The following is a 23,035-nucleotide window of genomic DNA, read 5'->3' as shown; positions in this document are numbered from 1 at the left end:
GCTTTTCTTCAATCTTTTAACCTTCTATTCCACAGTCTCAATAATTTCCATTGTCCTATCTTCAAGTTCACCGATTCTTTCTTCTACCTGATTAAATATGCCCTTGAATATGTCAGAAATAAATAAAGAAATAAAAATCCAAAAAGTTCAATGAATTTCCATTAAGATGAACTCAGAGACCCACACCAATACACATTATAATGAAAATTTCAAAAAACAAAGACAAAGAGAAATGTTAAAGTAGCAAAAGAGAAGCAAATTATCACATAGAAAGGATCTCAATAACATTACCAGCAGATTTCTCTTGGAAAACTTTGGAGAAGTTTTTGGATGGCAGGCAGCTGGTATATTCAATGTGCTAAAAGAAAAACACTGTCAATCAAGAATCCAATATCCACCAAAACTGTCCTTCAAAAGGGAGAGAGAAATTGAAGTTCCTTGGTGGCTCAGTGATATTGTCACTGCTGTGGCATGGGTTCAATCCTGGCCCAGGAACTTCCTCATCCCACAAGTGTGGGGGAAAAAAAAAAAAGAAGAGGGAGAGATTAAGACATCCCCAGATAAATAAAATTTGAGGAAGTTCACAGCCATTGGACCTAACCTACAAGAAATGATCAGGAGAGTCCTGCAAGGTGAAATGAAAGGACGCTAGACAATAACTTAAAGGTGTTGAGAAATAAAGATTTTAATAAAGGTAAACACATGGGAAATTATAGGACTAGCATTACTGTAACCATGGCTTGCAATTATACTTTTTTTTGGGGGGGGTCACTCTTGTGGCATATGGAAATTCCTAAGCTAGGAGTCGAACTGGAGCTACAGCTGCTGGCCACAGCCACAGCAATGCCAGATTTGAGCCACATCTGTGACTTATACCACAGCTTGCAGCAATGCTGGATCCCTACCCACTGAGCAAGGCCAGAGACTGAATTCACATCCTCAAGGACGCTATGTCGGGTTCTTAACCCACTGAGCCACAACGGGAACCCCTGTAATTATACTTTTTGTTTGCTTACTACAATGATTTAAGAATCTAATATATTTAAAGCAAAAAATAATTATCAATATAAAACCTAGTATTTCTGTAACTTTGGTATACAACTCCAAATCTTGATTTCTACATAAGTTAGAAGACTAATGCATTTAAAAGAATTATAAGAGTATGTTTTTTGACACAATATATGTAAAGATATAATTTTATGGGAAAAACAACCAAAAGGAGTATGGACAAAGCTGTAAAGGAGCAGTTTTTGTATATTATCAAAGAGAAGCTAGTATGAAATCTAATTAGAGTGTTATAAATTTAGGATGTTAAATGTAATTCCCACGGTAACCACAAAGAAAATAGCAATAGAATACATGCAAAAAGACATGAAAAAGGGATTTAAATATTTCACTATAAAAAATGAACAAAAGAAGACAGTAATCCAGGAAAGGAGGGATAAAAAAAGTCACAGGGCGTAAAGAAGACAAATAGCACAATGACAAAAATAAATCACTATTTATCAGTAATCACTGTAAATATAAATGAATTTAGCTCCCCAATCCAAAGACACAGATTAGGGAGTTACCATTGTGGCTTAGCTGTAACAAACCCAACTAGTATCCATGAGGACTCAGGTTCAATCCCTGGCCTCACTCAGTGGGTTAAGGATCCAGTGTTGCCATGAGCTGCAGTGTAGGTCTCAGATCTTGTGTTGCTGCAGCTGTGGTCTAGGCTTGCAGCTATAGCTCCAATTAAACCGTAGCCTGGGAACTTCCATGTGTTGCGGGTGTGACCAAAAAAAAAAAAAAAAAAAAAAAAAAGGCACAGATTAGGAGTTCCCTTGTGGCACAGTGGGTTAAATATCCAGTACTGTCACTGCTGTGGCTCAGGTCACTGCTCTGGTCTGGTACATGCCATGGTATGGCCAAAAAAAAAAAAAAAAAAAAAAGATAAAGATTAGCAGAGTAGGTAAAAACTCATGACCCAATAACAGAAGGTCCCCTATTTATGATGGTTCAGTTTAAAATTTTTTGACTCTGCAACAGTGCTAAAGCAGTATGCTCTGAGTGGAAACTACTTTGAACTCTGAAGTTACATCTTTTCCTGCTTATGTAGTCTGATACTCCCTTGTGATCCTGGGCAGCAGCAGTAAGCTACAGCTCCTAGTCAGGCACACAATCACAAGAATAAACAATACACTTACAACCATACTGTTTTCCAGTTTAGTATTCACTAAATTACATGAAATAATGAACACTTTATTAAAAAACAGACTTTGTGTTAAATGATTTTGACAAACTGTAGGCTAATGTAAGAGTTCTGAGCACATTTAAGGCAGGCTAGGCTAAGCAATGATGTTCAGTAAGTTAGGTGTATTCAATGCATTTTCAACTTATATTTTCAGCTAATGGGGGGTTTACTGGGACGTAACTCCATTGTAAGTCAAGGAAGATCTGTATGTACTATTAATCACTCATTTGAGATCCAAAGACACAAACAGGTTAAAAGTAAAAGAATGGAAAAAAAGATAATCTATGCAAATACTAATCAAAAGAGAGTAGGCAGTGCCTATAGTAATATCAGAAAAAATATACTTTAAACTACAAGAAAGTTGCAAGAGACAAAGGACATTATGTATTAATAAAAGGTTCAATATATTAAGAAAATCTAATAATTACAAACACTATGCATCTAATGACATACTATCAAAATATACGATGCAAAACTGACAGAAATGAAAGAACTAGATAGTTCTACACTAATCATTGGAGACTTCAATACTCCACTCATAATAATAGGTAAAACAACCAGGAAAGGAGAGGACTTCAACAACATAATAACCAACCAGAAATAACAAAACACTCCACCTAACAAGTGCACTGGAGACATTCTTCTAGGATAAACCAAATGTTAGATCACAAATTAAGTCTCAATAGATCTTAAAAGATAGATATCACATAAAGTATCTTTCCTGACCACAACAGGATAAAGTTAGAAATCAATAACAAAAGTAAAAGTGGAAAATTCACAAAATTGTAGAAATTAAATAATACACTATCAAACAACCAATGGGTCAAAGAAGAAGTCACAAAGGAAATTAGGAAATAACTAGAGAAGAATTAAAATGAACACATAACATACCAAAATTCAGGGGACACAGTGAAAAAGCAGTGCTATAGCTATAAACACTTATATTAAAAAAAGCAAGAGCCTGGAGTTCCCCTGGTGGCCTAGTGGTTAAGGATTTGGCATTGTCCCTACTATGGCTTGGGTTCAATCCCAAGCCCCAGAACTTCTGCAGCAGTGGATGAGGCCAAAAAAAAAAAAAAGCTTAATAACCTAACTTAACTTAAGGAACTAGAAAAAGAACAAACTAAACCTAAAACTAGCAAAAGAAAGGCTATAATAAAGATTAGAGCAGAGATAAATGAAATAGAGAATAGTAAAACAGCAGAGAACATCAATGAACCAAAAGTTGGTTCTTTGAAAAGATCAATAAAATTGTCACCATTAGCTGAACTAAGAAAAAAAATACAAGATTCGAATTACTAAAATAAGAAATGAAAGAAGGGGCATTACCACAGATTCTACAGAAATAAAAAGCAGTGTAAGAGGAGTTCCCGCTGTGTCACAGCGGAAATGAATACAACTAGGAACCATAATGTTGCGGGTTCAATCCCTGGCCTCGCTCAGTGGGGTAAAGATCCAGTGTTGATGTAAGCTGTGATGTAGGTCACAAATGTGGCTTGGATCCCGAGTTGCTGTGGCTTTGGCGCAGGCCAGCGGCTACAGGTCTGATTCAACCCCTAGCCTGGAAATCTCCATATGCTGCAGGTGTGGCCCCCAAAAATACAAAAATACAAAAAAAAAAAAACCAAAAAACCTGGATAACCTAGACAAAATGGATAAATTCCTTGAAATAAAAAAACCTGCCGTGAGCTACAGTGAAGGTTGCAGACGCAGCTCAAATCTGGCTGTGGCATAGGCCGGCGGCTACAGCTCTGATTAGAATCCTAGCCTGGGAACCTCAATATGCCATGGGTGTGGCCCTAAAAAAGGACAAAAGACGAAAAAAGAAAAAAAAAACTACCAAGATTAAATCATGAAAAAAATAGAAAATCTGAATAGATCTGTAACAAGTAAGGAAATAGAATCAGTAATCAAAAATTTCCCAACAAAGTCCTAGACCTGGTGAATTCCACCAAACATTTAAAGAAGAATACAAATCCTTCTCAAACTTTTCCAAAAAATTTAAGAGGAGGAAACACCTTCTGACTCATTCTATGAGGCCAACATAACCCTGATACCATGCCAGACAAAGACTCTGCAAGAAAACTGTAGACCAGTAATGCAAAAATCCTCAATAAAATATTAGCAAACAGAATACAGCAGCATATTAAAAGGATTATACACCATGACCAACTGGGATTTATTCCTAGAATGAAAGCATGATTCAGCACATGAAACTTGGTCAATGTAATACGCCACATCAAAGAAAAAAAAAAAAAAAAAAAGTCAAAGAAAAATACCAGGAGTTCCCGTCGTGGTGCAGTGGTTAACGAATCCGACTAGGAACCATAGGGTTTTGGATTCGGTCCCTACCCTTGCTTAGTGGGTTGACCATCTGGCGTTGCTGTGAGCTGTGGTGTGGGTTGCAGACGCAGCTCGGATCCCGTGTGGTTGTGGCTCTGGCGTAGGGTGGTGGCCACAGCTCCGATTCAACCCCTAGCCTGGGAACCTCCATATGCCGCAGGAGCGGCCCAAGAAATAGCAAAAAGACAAAAAAAAAAAAAAAAAAAAAAAAAAAAAGAAAAATACCACATGATCACTTCAATTGATGAGGAAAAAAACATCTGACAAAATCTAAAACACTTTCTTGACAAAAACACTCCAAAAAAATAGAAATAGAATAGAAGCAAACTACCTGAACATAATAAAAGCCATATATTAAAAAGCCACAGCAGGAGTTCCCACTGTGGCTCTTTAGGTTAAGAACCCTGACTAGTATCCATGAGGACACAGGTTCAATCCCTGGCCTTGCTCAGCAGGTTAAGTATCTGGCATTGCAGCAAGGTGTGGTGTAGGTCATAGATGTGGCTCGGATCTGGCACTGTTGTGGCTTGGCCTAGGTGGGCAGCTGCAGCTCTGATTCAACCCCTAGCCTGGGAACCTCCACAGGTCACAGGTGTGGCCCCTAAAAAAAAAAAAAAAAAAAAAAAAAAAGCCACAGTAAACATCATACGCAATAGTGAGAGACAAAGTTTTCCTCTGATATCAGCAACAAGCCAAGGATGTCGGCTTTCACCACATTTATTCAACATAGTATGGAAGTTCTAGCCAGAGCAATTAGGCACGGAAAAGAAAAAAAAGTATCCAAATTGGAATCAAAGGTGCAAAATGACATCTTCTTGCAAATGATATGATCTTAGATGTAAAGAACCCTAAAGACTCCACAAAAAAGCTGTTAGAACTAATAAATGAATTCAGCAACATTGTAGAATTAAAAGTCAACACAGAAATCCACTGTGATTCTACACACAATGAACAATCTGAAAAGAAAATTATGAAAACAATTCAATTTTACAACAGCATCAAGAAGAATAAAATAGGAGTTCCTGCCGTGGCTCAGTGGTTAATGAATCCGACTAGGAACCATGAGGTTTGATCCCTGGCCTTGCTCAGTGGGTTAAGGATTCGGCATTGCCATGAGCTGTGGTGTATGTAGGTTGCAGACGTGGCCCGGATCCCACGTTGCTGCGGCTCTGGCATAGGCCAATGGCTACACTCCAATTCAACCCCTACTCTGGGAATCTCCATATGCTGGGGGAGCGGCCCAAGAAATGTCAAAAAATAAATAAATAAATAAATAATAAAATAGAATAAAATAATTCACAATTAACTTAACCAAGGAGGTGTAGCTTTATACAATGAAAACTTTAAAATACTGCTAAAAGAAATTAAAGAAGACATAGGCGAGTTCCCTGGTAGCTTAGTGGGTTAATGATCTGGTATTGTCACTGCCATTGCTCAGATCACTGCTGCAGTGCAGGTTCAATCCCTGGTCCAGGAGCTTCTGGGTGCCAAGGATGCAGCAAACAAACAAACAAAAACCACAAAAAAGAGAAAGCAAGAAATTAAAGAAGACAAATAAATGGAAATACATCCCATATTCATGGATTAGAATGTCAATACTACTCACAGTCATCTACTGACTCAATGAAAACTCTATCTAAATCCCAATGACATTTTTTGGCAAACAAGGAAAACATCCTAAAATTCACATGAACTCTCTGGGAACCCCAAAGAGCCATAATGATCTTGAAAAAGAACAAGACTGGGATATTCACATTTCCTGACTTCAAAACTCACTACAAAGCTACAGTGCACCAAACAGTATAGTTCTGGCATACAGACCAATGGAACATAATAGAGAGCCAAGAAATAACTCGTGCATAGAGGATCACATGATTTTTGACAAGGGCGCTATGAACATTCACTGAGGAAAGAACAGTCTTTTCAACAAATGGTGCTAGAAAAATATCTACACACAGAAAAATGAAGTTGGACCCTTACCTAACACAATGTACAAAAATTAACTCAAAATACGGAGTTCCCATCATGGCTCAGTGGAAACGAATCTGACTAGCATCCAGGAGGACACAAGTTCAATCCCTGGCCTCGCTCAGTGGGTTAAGGATCTGGCGTTGCTGTGAGCTGTGGTTTAGGTTGCAGACATGGCTCGGATCTGATGTTGCTGTGGTTTGGGTATAGGCCAGTGGCTACAACTCTGATTCAACCCCTAGCCTGGGAACCTCCATCTGACATGGATATGGCCCTAAAAAGACAAAAAAATTTTTTTTTAATTAACTCAAAATACATCAAGAACAAAATGTAAGACATCAAACAATAAAACTCTTAGAAGAAAACAAAGAAAAAAATTTCACAATAATGGATTTGGCAATGATTTCCTACATTTGATACCAAAGATACAGGTAACAAAAGAAAAAATAGGAGTTCCTATTGTGGAGCAGTGGTTAACGAATCCAACTAGGAACCATGAGGTTGTGGGTTCAATCCCTGGCCTTGCTCAGTGGGTTAAGGATCTGGTGTTGCCATGAGCTATGGTGCAGGTTGCAGACGCGGCTCAGATCTTGCGTTGCGTGCCTCTTGCATAGTCCGGCAGCTACAGCTCTGATTCGACCCCTAGCCTGGGAACCTCCATATGCCGCGAGAGCGGCCCAAGAAATGCCAAAAAGACCAAAAAAAAAGAAAGAAAGAAAAAATAAACAAACTGGACTTCATGATAATCTAAAAATTTTGTGCATCCAAAGACACTATCCAGTGAGTAAAAAGGCAACCACAGAATGGAAGAAAAATATTTGCAAATCATATATCTGATAAGGGACTGATATCCAGAATACATAAAGAAGTCCTAGAACTCAACAACAAAAAAGCAAATAATCCGATTCAAAAGTGGACAAAGGATTTGAATAGACATTTCTCTAAAGATGATACAGGAATGATCAGTTAAGTACATAAGATGCTCAACATAACAAATCATTAGGAAAATGCAAATCAAAACCACAATGAGATATCACTTCACAGCTGTCAGGATGGCTATTAAAAAACAAACAAATGCCAAGACAACTGTCGACAAGGATGGAGAGAACCTGAACCCTTGTGCACTATTGGCAAAAATGTAAAATGTTATCACCACAGTAGAAAACAACATGGTGGTTCCTCAAAAAGCTAAAAATAGAATTACTCTATAATCCAGCAATTCACTTCCAGGTATCTGTCCAAAAGAATTAAAAGCAGATCCTCAAAGAGATATGTGTACACCCATGTTCACAGCAGCATTATTTATAACAGCTAAATCATGGGAGCAACCCAAGAGTTCACTGACAGATGAATGAACAAACAAAATGTGGTAAATACATACAATGGAATATTGTTATAACAAGTAATCACCACTGAGATTGTGGAGAAATCAAAACCCTCGTGCACTGCTGGTGGAAATTTAAAATGGTATAATCATCATGGAAAACAGCTTGGCAGGTCCTCAAAACCAGCGTTAAACACAGAATTACCATGTGATCCAGCAATTCCACACCTAATTTTGGTAAATTTCCAAAAGAATAAAAAGTGGGGCCTCAAAAGATACTTCCATGACAGTGTTCATATGCATTATTCACAAGAGCCAAAAGGTAGAAGCGACACAAATGTGCATCAGCAGATGAATGGTCTTGTATGATATATACACAACGGAATCCTTTTTAGGCCATAAAAAGGAATAAAGGTCTGATATGTGCTACAACATAATGAACCCTGAAAACATTACTCTAAGTGAAATAAGTCAGTCATAAAAAGACAAATACTTGCATGATCCCACTTACACGAAGGATCTAGAAGAGGCAAATTCACAGAGGCGGAGAGTAGAACAGAGGTTACTGAGAGTGGGAGCTATTGTGTAACAGGTAGAAAACTTCTGTTTGGAATTGAAAAAAGGTCTGGAAATGGATAGTGCTAATGGCTGCGTAACATTTTTGAATGTACTTAATGCCAATAAACTGTACACTTAAAAATGGTTAAAATGGTAACATTTATATTATAAATACTTTACAATAAAAAATTTTAACATTTAAGGGAAAAAAAAAGAATATTGGAAATTCAGATATGGATGAGCAACCCAAATGCCGCCATGAGCTGTTAGTACAGTGTCCCAACAGAATTCCCCTTCTTCTTTCCCTCCTTCCTTCCATCCTCTGTTTCCTGAGCTGCACCAAACAGCTAAACTAGATCTAAGGAACACAGATGCATGAAGGAATTATAATAAGAATTTAATTCTAAAAAGCTAAATCATATTGCAACAGGGACAGGCTGAATGAGGTACCCAGAGCAGGGGTCAGAAACAACCAGAAGGCAGAATTGAAGACCAGGAGGCATTTCTACCCTGAGGAAAAGGGAAAAGGAAGAAAAGACAAAAATACATGTGCAAGCCCCAAATGTGTAAGTCCTTTAGTTCTAGAACAACTCCTTGCAATTATCTTAAAGGATACGACGAGCTAAATAATTCAGGCAGGGCCAGCGTCACTGGCTGTGAACTACCAGGAGGAAAGAGAGCAAGAGCCAGTTCCATGCCAGCCTGAGGTCAGGGATCTCTTCTCACACGGTCTCTGAAAGTACCGTCTACTGCTCTAGCTTCCCGACCCTGTGCACGTAACCTGAGGAAAATCAACTGAAAACTCTATGTGAAGCCTGGAGTTCCTGCTGTGGCACAACGGGATTGGGGACTGGCGGTGACTCTGCAGCCCCAGGATGCCAGTCCAATCCCCGTCCCGGCACAGTGGATTAAAGGATCTGGCGTTGATACAGATGAGATACAGGTGGCAAATGTGGCTCAGATATGATGATCCCTGGCCCAGGAACTCCATAAAAGTACGGCCGAAAAAGAAAAAGAAAAAAAAAAAAAAAAAGTTCTATGTGAATGGTCCTCAATTAATGATCAGACCAGATTTCCCAACTCACAGCTCATATCAAGAACAAGCCAGTCTGAAGCATCCTCTTCCGCCAATTACTGCTCAGCTGTCTCACCCCCAAGAAAAAGGTTTAGGGCCAAAGAAGAATGTTTGCATCCTTCAGTCTTTCACCTGATTCGACAAGAATCATAGAAAAAAACAAACTTTCAGACTTCAGGAAAGACCCAGCTTATTAAGGATTCTTTAAAAAAAAATCATAACACCACTGTTATGATCACAACTGGCAGAATTGGTCTCCTAAGATGCATTCCAATTCTAATTAAAACAGGGCTGTCCCAGAGCTCCCACTTAATTTTAATTTACATTAAAATAACTGAGAGGAGCCATTTGATATACTGAACAACCACCCTAAATCCAGTGGCTTAAACGTTAGCATCTTCCTTTTTCATATACCACAGCTTTGAGCTGGATGACGGGGGACGGAGGGGCCTTTTTCCATAACGCGGAAGAAATTGTTTTCTAAAATGAGATTACGCTGTACTTAGGCAAGCTGTTTCAAAGACGGAGCATTAAAGAGTCTGCCCGTCGACAACCTCACTGGTGGAACTAATGGAAACTGTAAGAACAACATCTATTTGGAAAGGGACCTGAATCCACGCCCCACTGACTGCTACATCCGCTCAGAGGTGGCACAGGGTCCAGGTGGGCCCAGGGCTTCCTCCACTTCACTGCAAGCTCCCCGGGGCTGCACGGAGAGAAGCAATGGCAACTCCCGCGCCGCTCACTCCACACAACTTGCCTTTGAGCACCAGGCACACCCTGCCACCCGCGGTCTCTGCGTCCTTGTGTACAGCTTCCTGCCCCCAGCCCACCAGAGCATCATTTGCAGGGTCCCAGGCCCTGGCTGGGTGTCTGCTTCCGCATCGCAGCCCAGAGGTTAACTACTGTATCCATTTACTGATGGAGGATGTAACCCCAGTCCAGGGTTTATACTTTCTCCTGAGGCCCAGAGGGATCAGTGGACTTGCCTGCAGCCACCAGGCTGAGGAGAGGGAGTGGCGGAGGGGGCCTCGGGACCAGGCTTACCTCCTGTCTTCCTCCAAAGGCCATGCAGTTGATGGCACCCCCTACTTTCCATGGCTCCCCACTGCATAAAAAATGTTAGCCCTCTTTAGCCTTTCCAAGCTCTCCCAGTTTGGCCCACTTTTTCAGTCTTGTCTCCTGCCACCTAGGTCTACGATGGCTCTCATGTTTGCTGTATCTTTGTTCATTCTGTTCCTACCTCTGGTATCCTCTTCCAGCCCTCTCTATGTCAAAACCCCACCCTCCTTCAAGACCCAGCTCCAACAACACCTCCTTTAGTAAGCCACCTCCTTCTCTTCCTTCCACCTTCCTCCACGGCAACGCTCCCCCCTTCCTCAGAGTCCCCATGGCACTCACACCTTCCATCACGGCACACTGCACATTCTGCCTTGTCAGGTGCTTGGCTAGACTGAGAGTAGCTCATGCTTATACTCACTAGCAGCGCCACGGAGCCCGCTGTGAACACTGGGCTCAGAGGAAAGGAGGGGCACGGGGACACATGCCACCTCTCCATGGTCGGTGTGATGCCCAATATGACCAGCCTTCCAGCGTCCCACTGACTGTCCCCGTGACCCTCCCCCCAAAACCAGTGACTACTAGAAGAGGGATGTGCATTAAACATGACAGCCCATGAAATCCACTAGTGAATTACAGAACATAAATCATAATGCATTCATCCACTCTGCAGCGCTCTGAAAATACCACGTTCTGTTCTCAAGCTACAAAGGACAACGGAAGCTGGCATTCCAAGGACTAGTCCTCCCCCAGCCTCATCCTTCCATGTCACGGTCAAGGTGCCAGGCCGTGGCACGCAGTACTTACTCCATACATGCCTGCCGCTGAGAGATAAACTGGGTTCACCATGACTCAGGCCTCGTGGGATGCGGAGGGTGATCGTACTTGTCATTAAGCCTCACACAGCAGGACACAGTTACTGATTTTCCGCCTGCTCTGGTAACCATTCAAAGACTGCCATCCTGTTTTGTTTCTCTGTACCTAGGATCAACCCAGTTGTTTCTAACAGACAGAAAGCAGAGAAAAATGATAATCTGGAAAAATTTGTACAAGCCACCCTTCTGGAAGTAACTGCAACCTCCACACTGCACCTACTAAAAAGATAAATTCATGCACTTTAATAGCTAGTATGGACATGAGATTAACTGAACTGTCAGACATTGCCTGACAAAGCTGCTGTTCAGTGTTGTCACTGATAACAAACTGGTAGTGACTCAGAACTCTATGACCTGGGGGTGAAGACGGGTAGATACGAAGCTGTATATAACATAACATCTTTAAGACGTTCATTTGAGCTGCCTGTGTTGACTAGGAAAACAAAAATCTCAATGGAAAGTAACAAATTTGGTCCTGAGGTTATCTTTCTTTTTATCTTTGCCAATTAAAGTCTACACCCACTCCCGGGCCTCTATCTGAGGAAAAACATAATTTGAAAAGATACATGCACCCTAATGTTCACTGTAGCACTATTTACAATAGCCAAGGCATGAAGCTGCCTAAATGTCCATGGAGAGAGGATGGATAAAGTTGTGGCACGCACACGCACACACACACACACACACACACAAATGGAACAGTACTCAGGCATAAAAAAGAATGAAATAATGCCATGTACAGTAACATGGAAGGACCTAAAAATTATCATACTAAGTGACGTAAGTCAGACAGAGAAAGACAAATATCATATGATAGCACTTATATGCAGAATCTAAAAAAATGATACAAATGAACTTATTTACAAAACAGGAACAGACTCACATAGAAAACAAACTTACGGTTACCAAAGGGGAAAGGTTGGAGGGAGAAGATAAATTAGGAATTGAGCTTAATATAAACACACTAGTATGTATAAAGTAGACAGATAATAAAAGCCTACTATACAGCACAGGGAAGTATACGTAATATCTTATAATAATCTATAATGAAAAAGAATCTGAGAAAGGATGCACATGTGTGTATATGTATGTGTAATAATCACTTTGCTACACACATGAAAGTAACACAACATTGTAAATTAACTATACTTCAATTTTTTAAAATATGAGAAAAAAAAGACTGATGTCACAAAACTAACAGGAAGCTGGTGGCCACAGCTTTTGTACCACCCAATCCTGGCTGTTTCTTCTTGTATGGAACATCAGACACATCCACGAAGAGACAGACTAACAGGTCATGACCTCCTCCTTTAGAACATAGGCTAAGACACCTCTCTTCACTCCCGCTCTCCTCCTTCAAAATGAATAGAGCCTGGAGTTCCCATCATGGCTCAGTGGTTAATGAATCCAACTAGTAACCACGAGGATATGGGTTCAATCCCTGGCCTCGCTCAGTGGGTTAAGGATCCAGCATCGCCGTGAGCTGTGGTGTTGGTCGCAGAAGCGGCTCAGATCCCATGGTGCTGTGGCTCTGGTGTAGGTTGGCAGCTGTAGCTCTGATTAGACCCTAGCCTGGGAACCTCCACATGCTGCAGGTGTGGCCCTAGAAAAGACAGACAAAAAACAAAAACGAAAACAAACAAAAATGAATAGAGCCTGAAAGCTTACGGCTTTGTCTTCAAGGTTCCTTTAAAACTCCCTGAAATCTTTGCAATAACAAATATATATTCAGATACCCACTCAAATGGGCACCATATCTTATTTATCCCAGAGTTACAAATGTTAACGCCCAATAATTTTAAAATGTGATTTCCTCAGAACTAGATAAGGCTATAGGGCCCCTGAGCCATATAGGAAAGTAAAGCTGAGCCTAAACATCAACATATCAAAATAAAGCCCCTTCTCTCTCTCTCACACCCCCCACTCCACACACACACACACACTCTAGCAGAGTAAGTAACGTGCAACGACTCAGGCACAGATCCTGCACCATATGGTAACTGCCATGCGCTAAACAGACTTTGTTCTGGCTGCACTGGACACATGCATGAGTTTCCAGGCATAGCAGTAACCTGAGCCACGGCAGTGACAATGCCCAACCCTTAACCCAGTGAGCCACCAGGGAACTCCTAAATGGTCTTTTAATGGCTCATAGTTCCCGTCTTTCTAAGCACCTAACCTTTTAGCAGGGAGAGGTTACAGGCAGTGGAAAGAACGCAGCTCAGTTTCTTAACCTCTGAACTTCGTCTTTCCATCTGTAAAATGAAGGGGTGGTCCAGAATGACACTCGCCAAGAGAAATATAACGCAAGCCATATATGTAGCTTTTAATTTTCTAGTAGGTACACTTTAAAAAGTAAAAAAACAAATACATAAAATTAACTATAATAATGTTTCAGTCAATTTAACATAGCCAAAACATTATTTCAATGTGTTATCAGTACTTTTAAGTTATCAGTGGCACAGAGTACGTTTTTTTATACCAACACTTTGAAATCTGGTGGGTATTTGAAACTTGGGGCACAGCCCAGTCTATCCAAGCCAGGTCAGATGCTCAATGTCACATGACAGCAGCAGCTACTGGATGAGAGAGCATAGGTCTACATGATCCCAGAGAGTCCTCTCCACACTAGAAGTAACTTTAGTACAGGAAATAAGAGATTTTGAGATGAAAATATGCTTAGAAAAACTACAGTGTTTTTCTGGATATTCTCAGTTTATTTAGTCTCATTCAAAATGGTATTTTGGCTGACTAGTATCCATGAGGTTGTGGGTCCGATCCCTGACCTCACTCAGTGGGTTAAGGATCCGGCATTGCTGTGAGCTGTGGTGTAGGCCGGCGGCTACAGCTCTGATTCCACCCCTTGCCTAGGAACCTCCTGCTGCAGGTGTGGCCCTAAAAAAAAAGACAAAAAGAAAAAAAAGAAAAACAATTGTTCCCCTGTCAGTCCAACAGAAATGACTAAAAGAAAATTATGACCATCATCATGTTGTCATCCACATACTAAGACAATGCTATGAAACACAAATGTGCACAGGCTTTTGGAACCGTTTCTATAATGACCCCATGTGCACTGAGAAAGGTCCGCTCCCTCCTCCCACAGCATCCTGCTCATTAGACCCTCTGTGATCAATGATGTGCCTTCGCCAGATGGCTGGTCTGGGTTAAGAGCACAATACAGGATCAGAGAACAAAGCTCAGCTAACTGGCCTTCCCAGGAACTGAACCCGTGACCCTGACCTCATTAACTCTAGAGAACCGTTAACCCATCACAAACATGCCCAGGCGGTAGCATCCTAAGGTGTGCCAAGCAAGCCCACTGCATCTGTCACAATGATACTCTGGTTGAGAAAAAGTCACTCTACATGTGTTAAGAACTTTTCAAAATGAAGACGACCTGCAATGCAATCATCGAGGGAAGCCGGGAATTCAACAGCAGTGTCTGAACCAGCTCAGCTGCATCCATCCCAAGCCTCACTAAGAATAGCAGCTGTGGCCCAGGCCTGAGACCATAAATGGCTTTGACAAGGGGGTCCTGATGGTTCCCTTTCCAAACAACGGTGATCTTGGAACCAGAGATTTCCTTTTTATTTCTCCAAAGTGAGGAACTCTGGGTTAACAGTTATATACAAGAATTCCACCGATTATTTACTGAATCCGGCTTATCCAAGATTTAAACAATCACAGAGTTTCTCTGCTGCCCCCCAGCCCGCTCCCCTTCCCCATTAGTACCAGCCAATCCCTCACCGGGGGGAGGCCTGGGACCTCTGGGTGGGCTGTTCATACCCTCCCTGGTAAAAAAATAAAATCTCTCTTTTGCAAGTTTTCCTTCCTTTCTTGTTACTGAGAATAATCTTCTTAGCAGCTGGTATCTGCTCTAAATTGTTTTAACAACCTGTCTCTAGTGAGCTGAGTACTTACTTCCAATTTAAATATTTCCCAAAGTGTTTCAGGGAGGCAGCTTCTGTAGCTCTTCCTCAAAGATACGTATTTAAAAATAGTGCCAGTTTCGGAAGCAAGTTTATTGAAATTTCCACGCAAGCCTCAAAGTATGCAATTTGAAAAATTCTACAAACATCTAGAAGAGCTAGTGAAGATTTTAAAATCTGATTGAAAATACTTCTGTATTTCATTTTTTGATATTTTCAATGGAATCACCTTTCCACGTGCAAATTTACTAGAATATAAATCCATTACATACAGTTGTTCTCTTCAGCTTCTTAAATATTTCTGATAACATGTGACTAAAGCATTCAACATATCTTAAAGGTTTTTACTCAGTTTTTCATTTCCACAAAGTTACTTAAGATGATTTTTAAATTTATGGATTAAGAGCTTGTAATGTGGAGTTCCCAAGTGGAGCAGCAGATTAAGGACCTGGCATTGCCACAGCTCGGGTCACTGCTGTGGCGTGGATTTGGTCCCTGGCCTGGAAACTTCCATGGGCGCACAGCAAACAAAGAGCATGCAATCTTCCACTTCTGATGCAACTGCAGGAATCAACATGCACATAAATCGGAAATATGTGTATACATCTGCCTCAAAGTCACAGTACAAGTATTTAAACTGATTTTGCTCTTTTTATCTCTAAGAATGTTTACATCACAACTAAAAAAGGTAGTACCAAACGTAATGGGAACCCAGTTTACCTGCCTGAATACTGAAAAATTATAGTGATCGGAGTTCCGGTCGTGGCACAGCAGAAACGAATCTGACTAGCAACCATGAGGTTGCAGGTTTGATCCCTGGCCTCACTCAGTGGGTTAAGGATCTGGCAGTGCTGTGAGCTGTGGCATAGGCCGGCAGCTTCTCCAGTTGCACCCCTAGCCAGGGAACCTCCATATGCCATGGGTGTGGCCCTAAAAAGCAAATAAATAAAAATTTAAAAAATGAAAAATTACAGTGATGATTTGATAGGTGGAACGGTTCTTAATGCTCTCACCAAAACTACACCAGCCCACCAAGGGTCAAGTGTTAGACCAAAGGAACACGTTAACAAAACGAGTGTAACATACACTTAGGACAACCGAACATAAATTAGTTAGGGGCAAGATGATTTTCTGAGGGTTCACCCAAGAATAAAACCCGATGTCCAACAATACATGAAACAATATACTCCCTTTCATCTGATCCTAATAGAAAATTTTAACTGATGAAAAGAAATACGTGGTTTCATATAAACCATGAAACTACTGTTCTTCGTCTAATATATCGTCCTGATCTACACAAACTGTGATTTTTAAAAACTGTCAGTTTTGAAAACACTAACCTTAATTCAACAAATAAACTGGTTACACACATCACTGAAAGACGAAAGCTCCCCGCACATGGAAGCTATCATGCAAAAGCAGGAGCGTATTTATATCTTTAGGCACCTGGTAATTATCTTATTTATAAGATCCACTCTTACATGTCAACAGCAATGCACAAACCAGACACTGAAAGGTCTGAATCTGTCACAAAAGTGTAAAAGAAACAGTGAAATTGGCTTTCCGTTGTCACATAAAATCATCTATTTGTGTTTCTAAGTACTATTTATAAAACATATTTCCTTAATGCTTTCTCACGATATTTTTAAAAGAGGAGGAAAGTTCCAGAACTACCGCCCCAAAAAAAGTTAAATTAAAATACTGCTAAACACTTGAGAAACATTTGCAAAGAACTGAATTGCAAAACCAAAACCTTAACAGTGCAGTTTATAGTGGTTTCTTACAAGTACTTCACAAAATAAATACCTTCACTGCCTGATGCCTTTGAAACAAATCAATACACTATAAAGTACTCTTTGTAGTTCTTAGGTCTTCACTTTGTGTCTTAACGAAAGCCCACATTCATTTGTAATGAAGTCTTTTTATAGTTACACAGCTATTTCCATCTCTTCTGAAGATGTATTAAACCTTTGGGTGCTCAATAAAACCAACCAATTAATTGAGTCTGTCATAAAATCCTGAGAAGCTATTCCAAAATATTTACATCATCCTGCTGTGTAGCCCTGGGAACTATGTCTGGTCACTTGCAATGGAGCATGATAAGGTGAGAAAAAAGGATGTATACATGTATGTGTAACTGGGTCACCTTGCTGTGCAGTGGAAAACTGACAGAACACTGTAAACTGCTATGATAGAAAAAATAAAAATCATTATAAAAAAATTAAAAGTAACAATATTTACATCAAAGACCCGCCAAAGTCAAAAGGAAATAATAGTCTCCTCAGGATGCTTTCTTACTTGACTAACTTGAAATTTTTCTTCAAATGGGTCCTTTCGATGTACCAGGACGGGGGTTGCTGTGGGCACTGGCGTTCTAGTTTACATAGGACAAGACACCAGGCCTCCAGAGACCGCCAGGCAGGTACCAGAATGTCAGCACAGATGAATGGGCAGAGAGAGCAGAGGGCTTTGGGCTCCAGCAGAACTTGGAGCTCTTGCTTCAACTCTCACTATCTTTATGACCTTGGACAAGCGTGTAAAACCACTGTGAGTCTTCATTTCAATTATCAAACAGAAACATGAGACCTTCTTACAGAGCTGCTGTGAGCACGAAGTTAGATAACATACACACAACAGACGGCTTAGCACCGCATCTAGACCATAATATTAATACATGGCTCCATACTGAGAAATGTTTAAGAACCTATTTTGAGTGTAACATAATATTCAACTTCCAACTGATGCTGTAAATCATTAGAAGGAAAAATATAAAGATTCAATACAAGACTTTAATGCCCTTATTAACCTGATCATCCTTCACACTAGTGCTTTTCATACTGCAGGGCCTAACCTGTCAACTGGGTGTGAGCTCGTTCAGTGCATGTCAACCAGCATTTCTAAGTAAAACAGAGTGAGTGTAAGAATGCACTGAATACAGGACATCTAGGCACTGATTCATCAATCTTTTAATGAAACACATTTGGAATCTATCTGTAAAGTGAATGGCAATGTAAAACTCACTTCTTACTGGGAAAAAAAAAAAAGAAAAAGTTTAAAAGCCACTGCTTCATTATAGTAATAAGAACAAAAATATTTAGCCAACATTGAAATCTTAGTTTCTAATAGACTCTGTGCTAAACACATACATTATTTCCAATCCCCTCCCCCAAATCCTCCAAGGTTAAGTCCTATTACTTCCACCATTTTACCCATGAGAAAACTGACACTTAGTGATTAAGTCCCTTGCCAAAGATGGAGAGCTAGCAACAGGTCCATCCAGGGTTCAAACCTAGTCACCTGCCTCCAGGGCCTGCCCGTTTAACCCCTTCACCAACTAGTAGGTTGTAAGATAGAACTTTTCCTTATGTAAAAAGTTACTCAAAAGGCTGACTTTTTCAGGAAGCCTAATCAAGAGATATTTTCCAGAGGTGCAGCCACTCTTGGAGAAGCAGAGATGGAATTCAGAGATGAAAGCACCAGGTGTGAGGTGTGCTTCTGTCCTGGCCCCCAGGCTTTGGCAGCCAGTGGTTGGCAAGTCATTTAATCTGCCATGTGCCTGGATTTCCTCGCCTAGGAAACGGGAATGCCAGAGTCTGCCCTGCCCGCCCACAGGCCCTCGCAAGTATCTGTACATAGGAGAGAACTGTTCTACAGTGCTCCACAGGGACATGAGATACTCATTAACGTGATCCATGGAGCCCCATTCTCCAGAGAAGCATGTATCACATATGATCAAAACAGGAAGATCATCAGGCTTTGCTATTTATGTGCGACAGCTCTGCACAGTTCTTGGCACACAGAGGGCCTTCACTAAGCATCCATTAAACTAAAAGAAGTAAACCAGTTCCATCTGTCTCCATGTGTTACCGTTTGCATTTTACTTTGCATTAACTCATTTGTTCCTCAATTATTTCCTCAAGTATTTATTTTTTCAATTTTCACCTAATATATGCTAAACCATTCCTTGCCCTGGAGAATTTCAATTAATTTTCCCAAAACTGTGTAAGAGAAAATTGTAAAATATAGCTTCCTCGCCTAGCAGCAATAGTAACTTACATTTATCACAGTGCTGTTATAGTTTGGAAAGAACTATGTGGAAGCTTTTGTTTCTCACACCAATTGCCTAAGTAAGTATGTCAAGTCAGTATTATTATCTTCCTGACTCCAAATTCAGTGCTAAGTGACTGCTACGCCTTTGGAGTGAAAGTTTCTCCATTTCTAAGGTGACTGTCAAAACTGCGTTTGGAAGAAAATACATTTTAATACTGGAAAGGGGCCTTATTTTTTTTTTTTTTACCCCCCTCACATATCTGAGTTGAAGTAAAGCATGCATATCGCCTACATAAAATGCATTCTTCGAAATGTTTCTTTTAAAAAACCTGCCTTTGACATTTTTCTTACAGGCAATTTTCTGTTCAATATATTGAACTAGGATTCGGTTTTCTCACAAAATAAAGGACGGATTTAGTGAAAGTGTCTTTCCTTTGTTGACTTGTTCAAATTATTGAAAACTGATTGTTGTTTTCAGATTCCTGAGTCACATACGAGGCCAAACAGTTGTGAGCCATTTTATATATATAATCCAACAACTACTACAGGTGATTTTCACAGGGAAATGACGACTGAATGACAACTTGATGAACTGACTATCTGCTACAAAATACTGACCCAGAACCTTTTACTCAATCGCCTCACGCTTTGTACTCTCACCGCTCCGTCTCCACCCGCACCGCCCCCAACAAGCGCTCCCGCACCTACAGCAGATCAGTTTCCGGGCCATTATTCTTAAAACCGTATTAAAATTTCACAACGCGCGCTCCTGGCTACTAGGTTTCCTCCCCTCCCCTGCCCTCCCCCGCCACCCCGCCCATCCACTGAATCCATGTGGCTTTCAATCAATTTTTTCCTCGGAAAATTCAGAAAACGATTACGATGCTCTGTCCTGAGAACCTGTGAGATGTCAACGCCTGTCCCTGTGTCGCCGATGAGCATGAATGAGAGCCGTGCCCCAGCCGCCGCCTCGGCGGGGTGCGGAGGTCCGACCTCGCCGCCAGCGCTCGGCGACCAGGGACGACCACGGGGCCGGGAAACCGCCACCAGAGCCCTGGCCGAAGCGAGCGAAGACCCGGGCTAGAGCCCTGGCCGAAGCGAGCGAAGACCCGGGCTAGAGCCCTGGCGACTGGCGGCCCCGCCGGCGCTCCAGCCGGTGCCCCCGGGGCAAACCTTTGTCTGGCCTCGGCCGTCCAGCCGGGGGCTCAGCGGAATAGGGGCAGCGAGGGCGGGGGCCCGGGCCCGGGCGGGGGCCAGACAAAGCCCCGCGCTCGGGCTCGACCGCCCGGCTCGCCGCCCCCGCGCAGCTGGGCTCGCGCTCGGAAGGCCGGCGAGGGCTAGGGCGAGGGTCGCCGCGCCGACACGTGCAGGGGGCGCGGGGCTCCCCGCGTGGGACCCGGGGCGGCGCGGGCGGGGGTTGCCGGGGAGGGGAGGGGACCCGCCCGCGGCGCCCATTGTCTGCGCGGGCCGCGGGCAGGAGGGCGCTCACCTGAGGTCCCCGCCGGGCTGGCCCCGGGCCGGACGGCGACGCGCACTCGGGCGCGGGCGGGACGCGGAGGCCCAGGCGGCGCCCCTGCAGCCCGCGCCGCGGCCCCGCAGCTCCCGCCCTCAGGCGGCCGCCGCCTCCATTGCGCTGCCCGCCGCCGCCGCCGCGCGGCACTGCGCGCCCGGCTCGCCGCCCAGTCACATGCTCCGCCCGCGCCTCGGGCGCTCGGACCCGCGCGCGGCCCCGCCCGGCCTCGCCCCCCGGGACGGACGCACCCCGCGGCGCTTTCCCCTGGGAGCCAGCTGGCGTGGCGCGGGGCCGCTCGGGACGCCTGGGACCGCGGCTGCTGCGGGGGCTCCCGCGGGGCGCACACCCAGCCCTGGTACCTGCTCGAGCCGGAGAGCGAGGCTAGCCACCCGCATTGCACTGGGAATCTCGCCCAGCCCAGCCGCGACAGCGACAAATGACACTGGGATCCCGAACGTCAAACGAGTTGAAAGATGCCACGCAGAAACAGGCTTAAAATTGCTTTGCCAGTGCATCTGAACGGAGTGAGCTGACATTGGGCATTATTGTCCCCAACAGTAATGAAATTAAATACTGACTTTGAATATTGAATTTTAAGGAGACTATTTGTCTTTTCCTTTTGTGGCCTAACTACAAACACCAAGACTTTTTCTCCATATGTTTTGCTATGACTCCATGGAATCTGGAAATCCGTTTCTGGTGATCTTTTCCTTCACTATGCTAATAATGATTCTAAAAACAATCTCATATTATTAATCAAGGAAGTAAAAACAAAGAAAAAATTGCGACAAAAGATGCAGAAGATAAGGAGTAACCCTAATAGGTACTCGATCCTGAGTCAGATGTCCCATTGCCAGAGAAAGGACTACTAATTTTAATGCAAGTGCGAGACTTAAGGGAGCAACTCTGATCCTGGGAGAATCTAGTGCTATGGCCTTATCCAGCTGGACTTTTCTAGATCAACATTTTAATTATCTACCAGAATATGGCTGTGCATTTTTATAAGTATAGCTGTCATTGCTCAGTGCTTGAATATTCTGAATAATGTCTGCTTTATTCCAAACAAGCATAATGAAGAATTTTATAAAAGGTTCAACCAGTTCCATTTGATTTGCTCTAGTAGCACTAGAGGTTCTCAGAAGCCAAAATTAGATCTGTATAGAACATATAACTGGGGTCTTTTTCTTGACATATTAGAGTCTAGCCAAGGACATAAAACACACTCTATGAAAATCCAAATTTACACCAATCAGGTGTAGGTCTGCTATTCTTTGATGCTTCTGGGCAAGGAACACCAAATTATATACCCTTAAAATATCGAGAGAGTCCTAGAGAATTTAGGTTCATATTAGACCTCTCTAGCTCTAATGGACTGTGGGTCTCAGAAGCCTCAGAAATCAGAAGCTATCAGGCACCACTTTAGACAAGTGCTGGGTTTTTTTGTTTGGATTTTTTTGTTTGTTTGTTTGTTTTCTTGAGGCCAGACCCTCGGCATATGGAGGTTTCCAGGTTAGGGGTCGAATCAGAGCTGCGGCTGCCGGCCTACACCACAGCCACAGCAACCCCAGATCCTTAACCCACTGAGCAAGGCCAGGGATCAAACTTGCCTCCTCATGGATCCTACTCAGATTCATTTCTGCTGAGCCACGACAGGAAATCCTAACAGGTGCTGTTCCTCCCTCACTTTTCTTTTTCTTTTTCTTTTTTTTTGTCTTTTTGACTTTTCTAGGATCACTCCTGCGGCATATGGAGGTTCCCAGGCTAGGGGTCTAATTGGAGCTGTAGCCACCGGCCTACACCAGAGCCACAGCAACTCAGGATCCAAGCCGCGTCTGCGACTTACACCACAGCTCACGGCAATGCCGGATCCTCAACCCACTGAGCAAGGCCAGGGATCGAACCCGCATCCTCATGGTTCCTAGTCAGATTCCTTAACCACTTCGCCTCGACAGGAACTCCCCTCCCTCACTTTTCAAACACATTGGTTCATAGCTACAACATTCAAAAATCTAAGAGTGTAGCACATCAAAGCAGGTGTCAGTCCATGATTCCACTTTTGACATGTTAAGACATGGATTTTCAGAGACCATAATACAGTACAAAAG

At 42.4% G+C, this 23,035-nt stretch overlaps 1 protein-coding gene across 20 annotated transcripts in view; it reads right to left on the bottom strand.

The window, feature by feature from the left end:
- CRACD (capping protein inhibiting regulator of actin dynamics) overlaps positions 1–21,340 on the bottom strand; it is a 265,286-nt gene extending 243,946 nt beyond the window's left edge. For 19 of the 20 annotated variants that reach the window (XM_084972315.1, XM_084972324.1, XM_084972318.1 and 16 more), the window contains exon 1: positions 20,907–21,078. The gene's annotated coding sequence lies outside the window, so the exon portion shown is untranslated. Of the gene's footprint in view, positions 1–20,906; positions 21,079–21,289 lie in introns of those variants that run through there. The other variant, XM_084972327.1, reaches the window with a different exon arrangement.
- Between the last annotated feature and the right edge of the window lie 1,695 nt (positions 21,341–23,035).

This window comes from Sus scrofa, chromosome 8 (assembly GCF_054392235.1).
Source record: "Sus scrofa isolate SSC_HxYL_T2T_F1_AM1 chromosome 8, Sscrofa_HxYL_maternal_Yorkshire_Landrace_v2.0, whole genome shotgun sequence".
Taxonomy (NCBI): Eukaryota; Metazoa; Chordata; class Mammalia; order Artiodactyla; family Suidae; genus Sus; species Sus scrofa.
The sequence above is the reverse complement of the archived record's forward strand: the minus strand, read 5'-3'. Positions and strand labels throughout refer to the sequence as shown.